At 37.1% G+C, this 13,013-nt stretch overlaps 1 protein-coding gene across 1 annotated transcript in view; it reads right to left on the bottom strand.

Annotated features, from left to right (window-relative positions):
• The window catches only part of MORC1 (MORC family CW-type zinc finger 1), a 350,777-nt gene that overhangs the window by 307,025 nt on the left and 30,739 nt on the right, over positions 1 to 13,013 (bottom strand). Inside the window, exon 2 of the mRNA XM_027104268.1 lies at positions 3,152 to 3,262. The gene's annotated coding sequence lies outside the window, so the exon portion shown is untranslated. The remainder of the gene's footprint in view (positions 1 to 3,151; positions 3,263 to 13,013) is intronic.

Genomic DNA, 13,013 nt, shown 5'->3' on the forward strand with positions numbered 1-13,013 from the left:
GGTCAGAGACAAAGGACTTTAGTGCCCAGGGCACAGCAGGCAACATGAGCTTCATGTTCAAGTCGATATCATTTACTCCCCAAGTCCCATGGGGGTATGAGGATGTGAACTCAGGTGGATGCTGAACATGCAGAGGATTTGTGTCACAGCTGAGGAATTTTGAGTTTAGAAAACCCTCAGTTTTATAAGAAGGATGCTAGCAAACCTGCCTAATGTTTTACAAGAAGGAAAAACTCTTTATCACCCGGGTCAGGAAACAAATCTGTCATCTGCCCTGGAGGGAGACAATAGCTATACAAACATCTGAGCAAACAGAACAAGGAAGTTAATGCCTCTTGCTCAGAAGATGTGCAGAAATGTGAGAGACATATAGAAAACTGTGTCCTAACACTGAGATTTAGTGAAAAGAAGGAGATTATTTAAGGTCACCAACTAAAGTGCTGAGTTGTTAATTAGTGCAATAAAATATGGTAGAAATATATTATTTAATATTTGATAGTTAGGTGGACACACCCTAAGGTGAGACCTAATGAGTTAATCTCCCTTCCTTAAATGCAGGAAGAACCTGTGACTTGCTTTTAACCAAAAGAATATGCCAAAGGTCATAGGATGTCACGGCCATGATTAGGTTACCCTATCTATCTATCTGTCTATCTATCCATCTATCTATCTATCCATCTATATCTTAGGAGACTCATGGCATATATATAGATTAGATAGACAAATAGATGAATATATCACTTAAGATCATTAAACATATGACTCTTAGCAGACCATGTCCAAGGCCTGCTGGTCCAGAAAAAGCAAACTGCCACAGTGTAACTGCTTGTGGAAAGGCTCATGTAGTAGGAAATTATGAGTGTCCTTTAGGACCAAAAGGCAGCCTCCAGGCAACATCCAATAAAAAGCTGCGGTCCTCAGTCCTATAGCCAAAGGATCAGAAATCTGCCAATAACCTAAATGAGTTTGGAAGCAGATTTTCCCCCACTCGGGCCTCCAGATGCAGCCTGGTCAACATCCTGATTGCGGCCTTTTGAACCCTAAGTAAAGAACCAAGTTGAGCTATGCCCATAGTTTCTCTTGATCCAGAGAAACTATAAATTAATAAATATGTGCTGTTTTAAGCTGCTACGTTTTTGGTGATTTGTTGTGCAGTAATAGAAAACTAATACAATAGCTTAGCACAGCCCAGAATTTAATCTGTTGAACACCTCTTCTCTTTTATCTCAATGAGATAAAAATCAGATCTTCTTGAAATTTATCTTGCATCTTTATTTGTCCACGCCTGGAAGGCTTAAACTGACCCTACTTAGATCATTATAAGTCATTTCTACCAACAAATCTGGTTGTTTGGTTTTTTATTTATTTTGCTTTACAGTCATCCCACCCAGAATAGAACCAAGATTAATAAGCATACAGCTAATTCCCCATTTCCTTTGGTAAAATCTTATTAATTATTCCAATCCACAAAAAGCCTCTCTTTATTGAACCTACATTTGTATATTACTACAAAATTTAGCATTTAATTGTTCTTAACAATTGTATTATTTCTCCAGCATGATTGTAGATCCTCTATTTGTCTTACAGATATTTTTATATTTCCCACAGTATTTGCAACAGTGTCAGGCAAAAAAGGAAATGCTCATTAAATTCTGTTGATTGATAAACATGACCTGATTTTTCAAAAGTTCCTGCTAACAATCAATCTGCCTGGATACTGCAGAATCTACTCAGTATGAAATTGCTCCCTCACCCCTCCCATTGTGAGTTGTTTTGACTCATCCCCAAAGTCTGGGACTGAAATAACCTCTGTAAAAAAATGAGGTCTTATGTCAAAATCACTTTCTGGGTTAATTCTATTTTCAGTCACTATGTGGCATAATTTATCCCCACGTCAGAGGACATATCCATCTGATTACTCAGGATCAGTCTTTACACATAAATTAAATTAGAATTTCAACATATTTACTCTAAAAATAATAATGGAATGGTGGGGACTTCTCTGGTGGTCCAGTGGGTAAGATTCTGCGCTCCCAATGCAGGGGGCCCGGGTCCAATCCCTGGTCGGGGAACCAGATCCTGCATGTATGCTGCAACTGAGTGTCCGCATGCCACAACTAAAAGATCCCACATGCCACAACGAAGATCCTGCTTGCTGCAACTAAGACCCGGCGCAGCCACAAATAAATAAATAAATATTTTAAAATAATAATAATGGAATGGACAATTGGATAAATCATAAAAGTGAGGAGGAAAGAAATTTCAAAGATACTTCTAAAAATACAGACTCTGCTGTAAATAAATGAACATGTGCCTATGATTATTGGATGCTGATAAATCTAGGTTATAATTTCATTGGCCAGTTAATTCTCATCCCTAATACTTTCTGTAATGGCAAGCAGCCAGCATTCTTGGGATGATGTATTATAATACTTTTGCATCATAAATCTTTGCATTTCACCTTAAACTGTAATATATCTGACAAGACAAAATAACAAATAGTGCCAGGTTTAGCTTTATGCCTAAGAAAGAACTAATTAGGCCAAAAAGATTGATAGTAATTGCTATGATTCTTATACGCTTGTTCATTTTCTACAGTGACTAGGAAGGGACAAAAGCCATACATTTGAAAACACCATTTATTAAAAACAACAATACAGCTTTCTTAACCTAGAAATAAGGTGCCATAGGGACATTTTTTGACCCACTTATATTTGAGGAGAAGTCTCTCTCTCTTCTCTCTCTCTCTCACACACATACACACACACACACACAAACACACACACACATAATTTGAAATTTCTGCCTATCTCTTATTTACATAAACCTGTTTGAGAAATTTTAAAATTGTGAAAACACTGAACCAATCACCTGCCACTCTGGCCTTAAACCAGTAGCTATTTACTGCTTCCTTTTGTAAATAGCTTTGTTAAAACAACTGTTATCTGGGAATTCCCTGGTGGTCCAGTGGTTAGGACTCCACGCATTTACTGCCAAGGACACGGGTTCAATCCCTGGTCAGGGAACTAAGATCCCACAAGCTGTGCACCACGCCCCCTCGCCCCCTCAAAAAACTGTTATAATTCTAAATCATAAAGTGTAAAGAAAGTGATAATGTCAATAACTTAAATAGGATTTTTTTGTTACTTACATTTCTTTGAATGAATCACCATTCTTTTCTATGAAATTACTTGAATTTCAGTTTCTTCGTGGCTTTTAGTTTTAGTTGATCCTGACTTGCTGTTGCTATCTATTTTTCAGTCTATAATAAAAGCAAAGTATTTCAACATGGAAATTGAAAACAGTATCAAAACAAATGACTTTCCTTATGAAGAATACATTAGACAATTAGTGTCTTGCTCATATTTTGTGCTCAGTATATTTTTGGAGAATTAACAATAGCAAAACAAACAAACAAACAAACAAAAAAAAACCTAGGAGAGTTCATTACAAGCAGAACTGTCCTACAATAAATAATGAAGAAAAGTTTTCAGACTAAAGGGCAATGACACCAGATAGAAACTTAGCTCAGTAGGAGGAAAAATGAAGAGCACTGGAAATGCTAATTTTAAAAAGACAACAGATTGTTTAATACAAATATTATAATACTGTATTTTAAGGATTATAACATATGTAGGTTTAAAATATGTGACAATAACACTACAAAGAATGAGTGGGGTAAGTAGAAATATAGGGTTACATGATTCTGACTACACTTAACTTAGTGTAAGTTATGTATTAATTCAAGGTAGACTGGGACAAGTTATAGATGCATAATGTAAACCCTAAACAACCACTAAAATATAAATAAGTATTTAAAAACCAATAGTGAAAACAGGATGATGTTAGCAAGACAGCAGTACAGGAATTTCTAGCACTTGTACCCTCCCAGAAACTATATTGAACAACTATATGGTAAGATATATACTAATCTTATACACTGTTCCTGAAAAAGAAAGGAAGATGGAATGTGTCCCAACTCATTTTATAAGGCCAGTATAATGCTCTTACAAACATACACAAACATCCTTAATAAAAGAAAGGTAAATTAAAATTAGCAATATATAAAAAGGATTATATATCATGACCTAATTGGAGTTATCCTAAGAATGCAAGGAAGGTTTAACACTTGAAAATCAAAAAAAAAAAAATCATCTCAATAGATATAGAAAAAACAGTTGACAAAATTCAACAAGTTATGACTAAAAAGCAAAAAAAAAAACTTCAAGCAAAGTGGTGATAGAAGGAAACACTCTAAATTTGGTATCAGGGTTATGTCAGCCTTAAAACCAGACAAATCTATTATCTTACAGTTCTGAAAGTCAGAAGTCCAAAATGGGTCTCACTGGGCTAAAATCATGGTGTTGACCAGAATGAGTTCCTTCCTCAAGGCGCTATAGGAGAATCCGTTTACTCGCCTCTTCCAGATTCTAGAGGCTGCCCACCTTCCTTGGCTTATGGCTCTCTTCCATCTTCAAGTAAGCAATGACCAGTCAAGTAAGTCTTTCTCACAGTGCATCACTCTGACTCTGACTCTGCCTCTCTCTTCCATATACAAGGACCCTTGTGATTACATTGATCCCAAATGGTTAATCCAGAATAATCTTATTTTAAAGTCAACTGATTAGCAATCTTAATTCCAACTGCTACCTTAATTCCTGGGGATTAGGACACAGACATTTTGAGGAAGCCACTATTCTGCCTACCACAATCTATACCTCCACATAATATCCACTCACCCTCTGGATTATTTCAGAGAAAATCCCAGACATCACATCATCTCATTCATAACTACTTCAGTATGGATTTTTAAAAGATAAAAATTCTTTTGAAAAGAAAACAATCACACCTAAAAAATAATAACAATAATTTCTTAGGATCATCAACTATCCAGTAATTATTTAAATTTCCCGGGACTTCCCTGGTGGTCCAGTGGGTAAGACTCCACACTCCCAATAGAGGGGGCCTGAGTTTGATCCCTGGTCCGGGAACTAGATCCCGTATGTATGCCGCAACTAAGAGTTTGCATGCCGCAACGAAGATCCCGCATGCCGCAACTAAGACCAGGTGCAGCCAAAATAAATAAATAAATAAATAAATTTCCCTTTTTTTTTTTTAATTGGGGTATAGTCCCTTATGATTTTTAAGATACTTTACAGTTTGTTTGAAAGAGAATTCAAATAAGATCCATACATGGCATTGAATAATATTCAATAACATTGAATAATATGAATTATTCTTTTAATAATATTAAAAGAATAATATTGGGACTTCCCTGGTGGGCCAGTGCTTCTGTGCTTCCACTGCAGGGGGCCTAGGTTCGATCCCTGGTTGGGGAAGTAAGATCCTGCATGCTGCACAGTGCAGCCAATAAATAAAAAAATAAATAGATAGATAGATAAATAATAAATAATACTATTTCTGAGGACCCCTAACATTACTTTAAATCATTTTAATTATATTGTCAGTTAGATACATACAAACATGAAACTGGATATAAATTCCTCATGTGTATGTCTCTCATATATCTACAAAATTAAAAATATTCTTGAAGAAAACTGTGGGCCCAGTTTGAGAAATATTGTTCCTATATCATTGTACACAAAGTTCATTTTAAAATCAGTTGTTTCATGTCCTGTGAGAGTACTTCATTGTTGCCTAAAACTGTTGCTTAATTTCATCATTTGATTACCATTCTTCAGTAACATTTTTGTCACCTACTATCTACCATTCACTTTTCCTAGGTAGGGAAACACAAAGGTGAAAAAAACTTGGTCAGTTGCTCATAGTGGATTTTTCAAAAGGTTATGTATTATCCAAACAACTAGAATGTAAGCTATGTGAAGGTGGGAACCAGGTCTTACAAATCTTCATGTCCCCCAGGGGCCTAACAAAGTGCTTTTATAAAGTTGGTACTCAATCAGTGTTCAATAATTGATTAGACTTGAAAGCCTATATTTTAATTGCTCAGTTAAATTTAGCAGGCATACCGAGAGAGAACGAACCATGCCACCATATTTCTCTTTTTTGCTTTAGGATGAAGAAGCAGTGAGTGTGTGTGTTTGTGGGTTGGCAATTATGATGAAGAGAAGGATGTTTGGTGATAGTGACGGTGCAACAGCCACTGTGGTAACTTGGAGCTAAGCAAGTCATAAAGCTGACCTCGGCGGGTGCAGAGCCTCACCAGTCAGTGTTATAGATGGATAGCTATTATGGGTCAACAGTGATAGATGGAATTTGCTCAGAATAGCACAACACATTCAGCTCTTTGGAGACAATGAACATTTATCACTGATGATTAATCCTTTCATGAGTCCATTTAGAGGTTTAACAGCACTCTTTTCTTGCATTTTTGTTCCTTGTATATCAGTCCCGAGGTCCCGCTCATTCAGGAAATGTTTACTTTCTGGGACTATGCTATGTATATAGCTCCTGAGTATTTAATCATAGAACTACATGGCAGATTTCTCCCAGCTTCTAGGACTCTCTCACAATCTACTTTCCAGCATGTGCACAGTCCTTATAATTTCTCCTACCATCGAAATTTTGGGCTTATGTCGTCAGACAACCTGGTACAAATTTCAATATCATATCTGAAAGGGATTAAACATTAATATACATTAACATATTTTAAAATAATGATTAATATGTTAATTTTCAAAGAGCAAAAATCTCAGGGAGGGTATATGAAGGGAATGCAGGTGAGTTTTGAAACACATGGAACATGTTGCTAACTGTCCAAGAGGGTAGGTAAAATTTGGTGACCTTGAGGAGAACAGGACTAAAAGACACTAAAAAAGGAGAGCTATATCACAATTACATAAATCTGGGGTATTCTATTCATGCCCATGCTCATCCCTGATGACATTATAAATCCTTTAAAGGTGGAGGCCTGATTATGCACATCTTTGCATTCCAACAGTAGAACTCAGTGTGCTTCATAGACCAACATCATTGCCATCACCTGGGAGCTTATTAGAAATACAGAACCACAGGCCTAATCCCAGACATAATGAATCAGAATCTGCACTGATTAATTAATTTTTAAAAAAAGAAACACTACGGTACTAGCATAGTGTCTTATACACCTTAAGATTGAACACGTGAAAACATCTTTTTTAAAAAAAAAAACGAAAATCTTTTTATCCGTGTAATAAATAAATACAAAACATCTTCTAAAAAAAAAAAAAAAAGATTGAACACGTGTCAATTACCCTCAAAACACAAAGGTTTCATAGCTTGTAAAAATACCAGGTGTGAAGGTCTGAGAGACAAAACGTGATAACAGTTTAAGAGAGAAAGATAAAAAGCAGGCACTATATTAGCATGCACATACCAGGAACATTATACTTTTTGGGGAACCTGCCATAATTATATGCCAAAAGAATAGGATATTCTGGAGGACCTGTCTTCAGAGTGAGGTGTTTGCCCCTGGATGTGTACAAAACAATCCAATGGAGTATAGGCATAAAATATTAGAATTTTTATTTTTAAAAGGAGCTATACTAATATTTAATATTCAGGTTGACATTGTTACCTACGCTCAGTACGCCAGACAGTTCATGAGATTAGTAGCAGCGCTCTCAGTTTATTGAAATTTTCTGCACTTTATGTGTGCCTTGTTAAGGGACTGTAACTAAATGAACAAATGACTTGAAAATGTTCCTTCAAGGGATATGTAGATTGAAGATAATACACAAGGAAAGCAATGGCCAAAAACAAACAAAAATAAAAGCAGAATAGGCATTTATATCCTTATGCAGGCTCTTTGTCAGTCACATTCAGGACAAAAGCAGTGGCAATAAAAACAAGTGTGACCTGAAGTCAGCCCAAAATTCCTACATTTTTTTAAAGCTTTATTGAGGTATTATTGATAGACAAATAACTGCACATATTTAGTGTGTACAATTTGTTTGTAAGTTTTGTTTGCTTGTAAGGTTTGTTTCAAACAATTTGTTTGAAAGGTTTATCCTTTTCTTTTACTAAATATAGTAAACATTTTGAAAAATTATTTAAAAGTACCATATAACCCCACTATCACTCATGATGGAGCTTGCCCTAAAAGTACATTGCCATCTCTGTTTACTATGCTTTGTGAGACAGGCTTTCCAGTAAGGACAGCTGATATATGAGATCTGAGGATATACTTAGTGAAAAAAAGCAAGGAGCAAAATGGTGCAGAAAGTGACAAATCTCTTTTAAAATTTAATTACACATCACTGTGAAATTGTAGAAAACTGAAGTCAAAGAGAAGGACCTACAGTATTCTAGAAAAGGGGGGGAAAGTCATATTTAAAAATAGGAATTAGCATAGCTTTAGACTTCTAAATGGCAATACTGGAAGCGAGAAGACTATGAAAAAAATGCCTTCATAATTCTGAAGACAAATTACTTTTCTTTTAGAATTATATATCCAATGAAACTATTAATTAGTGTAAGGATAGAATATAGACATTTTCTGACATGCAATTTCCTTAAAAAAAAATTACTTCCCAGAAAACTCTTTCTCAGGAAGCTATAAGATATTCTTCATTAAAATAGTCATAGGCCAACAAAGAGGAAAATATGGAGTCCAGAAGAGAAAGGATCAAAATCAAAAACAAGGGAAGATGAAGGTAAAAGATGTTGACAAAAAATTAATCAGCCAATTTAAGAAAGAAATGGAAATTTTTATTCTATCCAAACTGAGGATTATAACCTGGGAACAGTCTCTCAGAAAGCTCTGAGAACTGCTCTGCCCATTAGAGGTCAAAGCACAGTTACATAAGTTTCTGAGACAGAGGGCTGTACATTAAACACGGTTTACACCATCCAGATCTACAGGTATAAAGTGAGTAGTGGGTCGTGGGTCATTCGTGGCCCCGTACAAGATTAAGAAGAAAGGTTTATCTCTTGAGGAGTTGTGACCCTTGATGACATTAAGAAAAAAGGTTAGGAAAGTTATTTCCTGAGGAGGTCTGGTTAATGTGGATGCACAATGGGAGGGAGGAGGCCCAAATGAGCAAAGAAATTTTATGTTAAATTTTTCTTGTCTTGCAATAAAATGTGAATTTTATTTCACCAATGGAAATCCTGAATAAGAGTTTGCACTGTCTGTCCTAGGTTGGGTGAACACTACTGCGCGGGGGCAGGTTGGAAGAATCTGGGAGACACGTCCCCTAAGATGAAATTGACAGACTCACTGTGGTGAGTGAACATATTAAAAGACTCAGACAAACTGACAGAGTGTTGGGGTTGAATTAGTGACTAGTAATATAGGTAACATTTATGGAATGCTTCCTATGTGGTCACTCTTCTAAGCACACTGCATCTAAACCTTATGCAATGGATGTACCGATTGCCCCTATTTTACAGATAAGAAAAAGAAGGCAAAGCCAATTAACTAGCTAGCTCAAGGTCACACAGCTAGTAAGGAGGAGCACTGGGACCGAAACACAGGCAACCTGACTCCAGAGACTTTCTTGTAAACCTTATTCCACCCTAGTTTTCCAAGGGTACAGAAATGCCACCAGTTAAGAAAAAACAAGAAGAATCAACTTCAGGAAAAACAGAAAATGGCATAAGGAAAAGCAATGATAGTTTTCTATATGGTTGTGATGTGAATGGCATTTTCACAGTCATAATAATGTGAATATTAAATACTGATATTATGATACAGTGTTATTTAAAGCACTGAGGCATTTGGAAGGTGCTTATGCACAGTGGACATAGGAAGGAAGAGGAGAGCAAAATCCTTATCTTTTCATAGTAGAGAGCCAATAAAGTCTAAAATAAAAAGTCAACAAGCAGCAATACAAGCCTGTTAATTAGCAACATAGAGGCTAAAATCAAACAAAATCAACTTAAAGTATTAAAAGTATTTTCTTCTGGAGAAAGAAAAATGGAGTAGAAGAACTAGAGACTTCTGTTGATCTTAGCAAGTCTTTTGGAACTGGTTGATTCTTAATGTACATATGTTTAAACTATGTGTGTGCATTTAAACTACACAGATGCATGATTAAGTAAACAGCATAGAAGAGAAAAAGATGAAGTAACAAATTTTAAGAGAAGGGAGGAATCGTCTACATTTTCTTCCAGTCCTGTCCTTGTCCCTGAAGGAGTTCAGGACATGCACCCCAAAATATGTCACTTTGACATATTAATTATTCTGAGTTCAAAGCATTTGAGAAACAGTAGATGCAGGAAGGGCTCTCTGACCTACCCTTTTCTACCTAAAAACAGGCCATAAAATTTCCCATGAGGGTACAAGCGCCCTCCCAGCACCAGGAAGAGAAGAACATCCTTATCCCCAGAGACTGGGAATCGACGCTGAAATGCATCTGTACAAACTTGCAAAATGTACAAACCCTAGTTTTGCACCCCAATATGTCTCCTAGTCACTTCCCACAATTAACTGGCCCTGCTCCAAACTCCTTTGTCTTGCCATTTCCTCACACATTTATCATTTCTTTGTTTAAAAGTTATAAAACCTTTCTGCTCTGGCCACTTCCTCAGGTCTTCATTCTCTAATAAAGGTCTCCATGTACATGTAAAAACAATAAAACTTGTACGCTTTTCTCCCATTAATCTTTCCTCTTATGTCAGTTTAAATCTTAGGTGCAACCAGAGATCCTAAAAGGGTAGAAGAGAATTTTTCCTCCTCTACATCCTTTTGAATGTATGTGCTGGTTCAGTTTTTTGGGAAGCAGGAACTGAGAATGAATTAGGAATGCAAATGGTTATTGGGAAGGAAAACCTGTGAAAGAAGAATGCAGGACACAGGATTAGTCAGAGGGAGCTGGGAGACTGTCATGCAGACCTGACAATGCCATGCAGAATAGCCCGGTGGGAATTCTGGAGCAAAGATTAGAGGAGACTGACATTGGGAGGAAGTGGCCTGGCCCTTGTTCCACCACCTCACTCAGTCATTAACAGGGTGCGTGAAAAAGAGAATGAGTTCAGCTTGAATACTTGGAGGCTGTCAGCTAACTTCTCTACTTATAGATGGGCAGTGAGATTTTTCTTGAAGGAATACTTGAGCTGTGCCTTTTAGTGTCGGCCATAATATATTTCTTTAAAGCAACAATTTGCAGCCATAGTGAACATGTGCTGTTTGCTGTTTTTCTACATACCTATGTTCTATTTCTATTTTCATATTCTTTTAATATTAATGAAGTTTTCATTACATTAAAATTAAAATTAAATACAATGCAATGTGTATGTTAATTTCAAACCAATAAAAAGGGATTCAGTGAAAACTAAATCTCTAGGTCAGACTCTAGTTGCTCCAGACACCCTTTCCAGAGGAACCACGATGACCAGTTTCTTGCATATCCTTTCAGAGATAGCCTGTAGATTAAATGACTTAATACACATGAACAGTTAAGAACATTACCTAACTCAAACCAACTGCCATGCAAATTTTGCTACTAGTAACAGTAATAGTGGAGGTGGAGGTGGTAGTACTGGTGGTAGGTAGGGTGAATATCTATCTACCTCAATCTTTTTTAGTGGCTGCATGGTATTATAAGATAACAAGGTAGGGCTTCCCTGGTGGTGCAGTGGTTAAGAATCCGCCTGCCAATGCAGGGGACACAGGTTCTAGCACTGGTCCAGGAAGACCCCACATGCTGTGGAGCAACTAAGCCCACGTGCCACAACTACTGAGCCCACGCTCTAGAGCCCGTGAGCCACCACTACTGAGACTGTGTGCCACAACTACTGAAGGCTGCGCGTCTAGAGCCCATGCCCGCAACAAGAGAAGCCACCACAACTAGAGAAAGCCCATGCACAGCAACAAAGACCCACTGCAGCCAAAAATAAATAAATTTTTAAAAAGCCTTAAAAAAAAAAAGATAACAGGGTAATACAATTTTTTAAACATTTTCTTTACACAAGGGACACTGAATGACAAAATGTTACTATAGTTACCATAATCTGCTAAAATAATATAATAAACAAATACAGAAATTAGATGTGTCAAAAAACAAATTATCCATATAAAACTCTGCATGCCCTAAGATCTGAATTAGAGCATTAGAGTGGGAACTGGGAAGACCTGTGCTAATGTGATGCTGAGTGTGGAAGAGAAACGGGAGTCATATAATTGTTCAACCTCACCTCTAGTTAAGTGTATGTACTAGAAACTTAACACCTAGCAAAAGTGCTTATTTACAGAGATTTTATAAGCAGGGCCATGAACAAAAGAGATTTTTAATTAAATCAATTCCATTACAGGGATAACTACTTAAGGTCTCTGCTCAAAAGATAAGGTGACACCAGCAGCCTCCATGTTACCTTTGCATAATACACTCTAAACTGCAGGGGTATCTTAATTTCAGTAACTTATCTCACAAACAGATATGCTCTCTTCCAGAATAGTTTTTAAGATAAATAACTGGGTTCACAGTGTCTTGGGGTTTGAATTGTGGCTCTACCATTTATAGTTGGATGACTTAGGGTAAATTACTTAACTTTTCTTTTCAAGATTTTGGTTTTTTTTGATGTGGACAGTTTTCAAAGTCTTTATTGAATTTGTTAAAATATTGCTTCTATTTTATGTTTTGGTTTTTCAGCCGCGAGGCATGTGAGATCTTAGCTCCCTGACCAGGCATCGAACCCGCACCCCCTGCACTGGAAGGCGAAGTCTTAACCACTGGACCACCAGGGAAGTCCCAATTACTTAATTTTCTGAGCTTCAGTTTTTTATCAGTAAAATGGGGAGGGGGGTGATGTGAAGGACCATATCAATATTTGCGGCTATTAGCAAATATTTATATGCTGAATATTTATATGCTGAATATTTATATGCTCAGTTAGGATTAAAATAATTTCATTTAAAAGAGAACCATTGGGGCTTCCCTGGTGGCGCAGTGGTTGAGAGTCCGCCTGCCGATGCAGGGGACACGGCTTCGTGCCCCGGTCCGGGAAGATCCCACATGCCGCGGAGCGGCTGGGCCCGTGAGCCATGGCCGCTGAGCCTGCGCGTCCGGAGCCTGTGCTCCGCAACGGGAGAGGCCGCAACAGTGAGAGGC

The sequence above is a fragment of the Aethalodelphis obliquidens genome, unplaced genomic scaffold, assembly GCF_003676395.1.
Source record: "Aethalodelphis obliquidens isolate GAN/ISIS:26980383/991018 unplaced genomic scaffold, ASM367639v1 scaffold1, whole genome shotgun sequence".
NCBI lineage: Eukaryota > Metazoa > Chordata > Mammalia > Artiodactyla > Delphinidae > Aethalodelphis > Aethalodelphis obliquidens.